The sequence below is a fragment of the Geospiza fortis genome, unplaced genomic scaffold (genome assembly GCF_000277835.1).
Source record: "Geospiza fortis unplaced genomic scaffold, GeoFor_1.0 scaffold306, whole genome shotgun sequence".
Lineage (NCBI taxonomy): Eukaryota > Metazoa > Chordata > Aves > Passeriformes > Thraupidae > Geospiza > Geospiza fortis.
In genome coordinates, this window is record NW_005054686.1 from 46,361 (window position 1) to 52,085 (window position 5,725).

The 5,725-nt window shown below is 43.8% G+C and overlaps 1 pseudogene; it reads right to left on the reverse strand.

Annotated features, from left to right (window-relative positions):
- Window positions 1-364: 364 nt before the first annotated feature.
- Window positions 365-5,287, reverse strand: LOC115949022 (annotated as a pseudogene).
- Between the last annotated feature and the right edge of the window lie 438 nt (window positions 5,288-5,725).

Sequence of the window (5,725 nt, forward strand, 5' to 3'; positions counted from 1 at the left end):
TTAACAGAAGATAATTGCCCCACCTTTAACAGATAGGAATAGAATACACACCCTCATTTTCAACCTAAGGCAGTTTGATTTATTATACATACTAGTAAAGAACTGTTATTCCTATTCCCATATCTTTGCCTAAGAGCCCCTTAATTTCAAGATTCTAATGATTCAGAGGTAGGGTGTTTACATTCTCCATTCCAAGGGAGGCTTTTTTTGCCTTCCCTAACAGACACCTGTCTTGTAAACTAAGACAGTCATATGTCCCTTCCTGATCTTGGATTAACTTTCTATCTTTTCTATGATACTCTGGTTTACATTCATGGGAAATTTGTCCACCTGGAATTAGGGCTCCTTTAGGTGGAAATCTCACCTTTTGCTGCTTCCTTTGCCTCTCTGTCCACCAGCTCGTTTCCCTCCTCCAATTCTGAGCTCACTTTCTGGTGTGCCTTAATGTGCATAATTGCTATCTTCTCAGACAGCTTAACTGCTTCCAATAGCCTGATTATCTCTTGTGCATGTTTAATGTTTTTTTCTTGTGAGGTCAGCAGTCTCCTCTCTTTCCAAATGGTTCCATGTGCATGCACAACCCCAAACGCATATCTCAAGTTTTTGTAGATGTTTATTCTTTTTCCTTTTGCCATTTCTAAGGCACGGGTCAAGGCAATTTTCTCGGCCTTTTGTGCAGAGCTACCTGTTGGCAAGGGTCCAGATTCTATTACCTCTCTGCAGGTAGTGACTGCATACCCAGCATGTGGTTCTCCACTGATGACGTAGTTGCTTCCATCAGTGAACCAGGTCTCTGCATTGTCCAAAGGAATGTCCTTCAGATCAGGGTGGCTGGAGTAAGTAGCTTCGATAGTCTCCAAGCAGTTGTGGTGTACTGCTTCTCCTTGATTTCCACTGAGGAAAGAAGCTGGATTGACAATATAAGTCACCACTATTTCTACATCATCTTGTTCTACCATGATGCCCTGGTACTTCAGGAACCTTTGTGGTGAAAGCCAGTGCCCGCTCTTCACTTCCAGTTCTGCGGACACTGTGTGAGACACTAGTATGGTCATATTCTGGCCCAGGGTAAATTTGCATGGCTCCTGGATATTTAGCACAACTGCTGCCACAGCTCTGAGACAGCCTGGCCTCCCCTCTGCCATTGCATCTTGCTGCTTGGAAAAGTAGGCAACTGCCCTCCAATACGGGCCCAGGTCCTGGGCTAATATCCCCGAGGCAATGCCCTGTTTCTCATGGGAAAACAGAAAGAATGGTTTACTCACATCTGGAAGTCCCAATGCTGGAACCATCATAAGAGCACTCTTTACCTGTTGAAAGGCCCACGTGGTCTCCTTTGTCCACTGGAGAGCTCTATTTCCATTAGCAATAAGAACGTATAGAGGCTTTACAAGCAGTCCATAGTTGTAAATCCATAATCAACACCACCCTGTGATGGTGGTCACAAGGGTTCTTGATTGAGGGAAGAGACGAGAATGTTGACTCCATGTTCAGAAGGCTTGATTTATTATTTTATTATATATATATATTACATTATAACTATACTACAAAGAAAAAGAAGGAGAGATTTTCTGAAGCTTGCTAAGCTAAGAATAGAATAGAAGGAATGATAACAAAGCCACTCTCTCGGACTCTCTCTGAGAGACCTCAGTTCTGGATTGGCCATTATTTCTAAACATCCAAGCTGGGCCAATCCAGACAGACCTGTTGCATTCCACAGCAGCAGATAACCTATTGTTTACATTTGTTTCTGAGGCCACAGCTTCTCAGAAGGAAAAAATCCTAAAGAAAGATTTTTTCACAAAGAGATGTCTGCGACACCACCCTGTCATTCCCAAAAAGGTTCAAAGTTCTTTTATTGTCTGAGGTTTTGGGGTTTGGCATATTGCTTCCTTGCGATCTTGCCCTAAAGTTCATTGTCCAGCACTAACCTCGTAACCCAGGTAGATTACTTTCTGCTTCACTACCTGTGCCTTTTTCTTTGATACTCTGTACCCCTGGAGTCCTAGGAAATTTAAGAGGCTTACGGTTCAGGCCACATACGCATGTCTCGTCTGAGTGGGTATTAGGAGATCATCCATATACTGCAATAGCCTTCCTTCTTCCAGTGGAGTTTCCCAGAACTCTAGGTCTTTTGCAAGTTATTCTCGAAACAGGGTGGGAGAGTTTTTAAAACCTTGAGGCAACACCATCCATGTGAGCTGAGTTTTGTGCCCACTTTTAGGGCTTTCCCATTCAAATGCAAAAATTTTCTGGCTGGTTTCATGGATAGGGAGGAAAAAGAAGGCATTTTTCAGATCTAAAATGGTAAACCAAGTTAGCTCGAGTGTTAAGCAGGTTAGTAAAGTATATGGATTTGCCACCACAGGATATAAATCCTCTGTTATCTTATTGACAGCCCTCAAATCCTGTACTACTCGATATGACCCATCAAGCTTTCGAACAGGTAAAATGACAGTATTGAAATCAGATTGGCATTCCTTTTGCAATTTTAACTGCAAAAATTTCTCAATTATTGGGCTGATTACTTCCTTGTCTTCCTTTCTCATGGGATACTGTTTGATTCTAACTGGCTGTTTCCTTTCCTTAATTTTATTACTGTGGGAGGGGCATTTTTCGTCCTTTCTGGTACATTGGAGGCCCATACTCCTGGAAACACTTGACTTAATATTTCTTCACTAATTTCCTCCTTAGGTTCAATGGTCGTTAATATTAAACTTAATACCTTCTATGTACTTTTGATCATTTACCTCCAGAGTAACCTTCCCATTCCTAAATGTAATGGTCACTTGTAACTGCTCCAATAGGTCCCTCCCTAAATGTGCCTTTGTCGAATTGGGCATATGTAAAAAATTGTGAATACCCCATTGTTTTCCAAGCTTATACTTTAAAGGTTTGCAAATATACACCTTCTCAGATTGGCCAGTTGCTCCCCGCACTACAACATAATCATTCCCCACAGGTACTAAAGCTTTATTTAAAACTGAATATGTGGCTCCTGCATCAACTAAAAATTGCACCTTCTTCCCCTCTTCCCCCAGCCTCACTGTTATAACCAGTGGATCTGCTGGGGTGGAATCCCCTGGTCCTCCTCAGTCGTCTTTCACATGCGCAACTACCACCCCCATCTCCTGACGGTTGCCTTGTCTCTTCTCTGGTCATTGGTTTTTCCAGTGACCCGTTCTTCTACAAATTGCACACTGGTCTCTGCCCAACCGAGGTAGAACTTGTCCTGGGTGGTCCCTGCTTGTGTTTCTCTTGCTTTTCCTCCTGCACCACTGCCACTAGTTTTTTCATTCCTTGTTTGTATCCTTCTTCCCAATTACTGAATACTTTCCATGCCTCTTCTAACAAGACCTCAAGGTTCCTCCCTTCCAGCCCCAAAATTTTCTGATGTTTATGCCTAATATCTCCAGCAGACTGTCCCAAAAATGAATTAACTAGCTGATTTTTTCCTATCTCAGACCCTGGGTCTAATGATGTATGGTGACGCACAGCAACCCTTAGATGCTCTAGAAACTCGGATGGGGTCTCAGAAGGCCCCTGTTTAATAGAATATAGGGCAGACTAATTTATGGTCTTTGGAAGAGCTCTTTCCAGTGCTGTTGCTATCCAGTCTTGATAATCTGCTAGCTTCTTTAATTCTGCTTATATATTTGGATCCCATTTTGGGTCGTGGAAAAGGAAAAATTCTCTTCCATCCTGTCGCTGGCTTTTACAGAGATCTTCTGCCAAAGTCCCTCCCGTTTTTAAGATCAACTGCTTTTCCGTTTCAGTGAAAGCATCCTGTAGTAACTGGATATCTCCTCAGTCGGGGTTATGTTGCTTGATAAGTCATCGTAAATGTTTGGCAGTAAATATCGGATTGCTGTGATAATTTTTAACAATCTTTTCCCATGCCTCTAGATAATTAGTGGAGAATGGTACTTTAATCATTATTTACCTCCTTCCAGTCCCACTGCCTTTCACAGAGGGGCCTGCAACTCTTTTTGCCTCTTGGTTCTGGACGAAACCGGACTGCCAGGAGGGGAATGGGTTTGAGTGGATGTACTTTCTGCGCCTGCATCCTCTTCTCTTTTAGGAAAGTCCATCTCATCGTCCTCCTCCCGTCTCCTAGGAGGAGCTCTCAACAAATCTATTGCTTCTTGTTCTTGAGCTGCAGCATGATAGACCTTTTCTGATTTTGTGCATTGCTGTTCTATACTGCATGCTGAGCAACATCACTTAATTAGCCCTCTCTTTGCTTTATTTTCCTTTTCAAGGGCTAACACCAGTGGATCAGAGGGAGCTCTGAGTCCACAATCCCTCTGCCATTCTGGGTGATTTTGCAAGGAGAAAAACATATCTGTGTAGGAAACCTCATCCTATTTGCTTTTCCATCTTAAAAAACAGCATTAGCTGTAATAAGGTGTTATAATCTAAAGTTCCAGCAGGTGGCCACCTCGTTCCATCCTCCAACTTATAGCAAGGCCACCATTGTTGGCAATATTTCAATAAATTTTTTTTGTTCTCTGCACCTCCTCTGCCAGCAATTTCTTTCCAATGTGTCAAGATACACCCTAAAGGGCTAGCTCTGGGAACCTCTTTGCTCTGGTTAGTTCCCATTATCTCCTTCTCCTTGTTCTATCTTGCTTCCACCCAAACCTTTCTTCACACAGCCTCACAGTCCTTTCCCAATTTTCCTCCCACACACAACCCCAGGTTATGGTTACCAGATGTGATTTTCCACACACAAACTTTAGGATCTTAGGTTCAATATCAGCTTGATTAGGAAACCTCAATCCACACTTGGGGCATATCCCCTGCCATTTACTAGAACAGCAATACCAACATCTCTCATAAACTCCACACTGCAAGAGTACCCACGCAGGGCGCCAGACTCTCGATGTACCAAAAGCTCCCGGGAATCGCCCACAAAGGCAGGCTATTCCATTTATCCCTTCTTGAATTTCTAAATCCTCTACTGTGGGCTGCTCCCAATCTAAAGATACTAAATGACTGGCTGAAGTCTAATATATTCCTTCTAAATAAACCCATTTGTCTCCTCTATCAATCCAATGATTTACTGGATTCACAAACTCCCAGGGATCAAGCCCAAACCACTGAGGCAGAGGAATCCTTTCGGCTCATCTAGCCACAGTTAAAACATGCACAACCTGCACAAATCACCACATTTAAACACAGTACGTGTTCTCACCTACACTTCCACTTGCTTCGCTTTTTCCCGGCTGCCTCAGTCACCCGAGGACGGAAATGTAGGTAGAGCCCCACACTCACCCTGTACCATGGGTACGTCTCACTCACTCACTCTTTCATACAACCAAACCTGCAAAGCCACTCACTCACACAATTTTAAAACCCACTAACATAACCACAATGTCTGGACACCACATAGCAGTACATAGCAGCAATAAGGCCCAGATTCACTCGACCCACCCCCAGAGTTGCTAGGGGTCACACAAGCAATCAGCAAATTCCTTCGCCAGACACCCTATCGGCTAGCAGACCCTTCAACCCCCGTCCGCACTTGGCCGGTGGCTGCTTGCAAACCCCAAAGTTTTACTCACACAGGGTCTGAGCTGTGCGCTTAGATGTCTCTGAGCAGCTTACTAGCAGCCTTTTGGCCAAGGCCCCCCTTTAAGCTTGATACATACCATTTTATCCACAATACCAGCAGGCTGTTGTCTGTCCCCGCAGTGAGTGAGCCAAGACGTGGAGCTCCTCC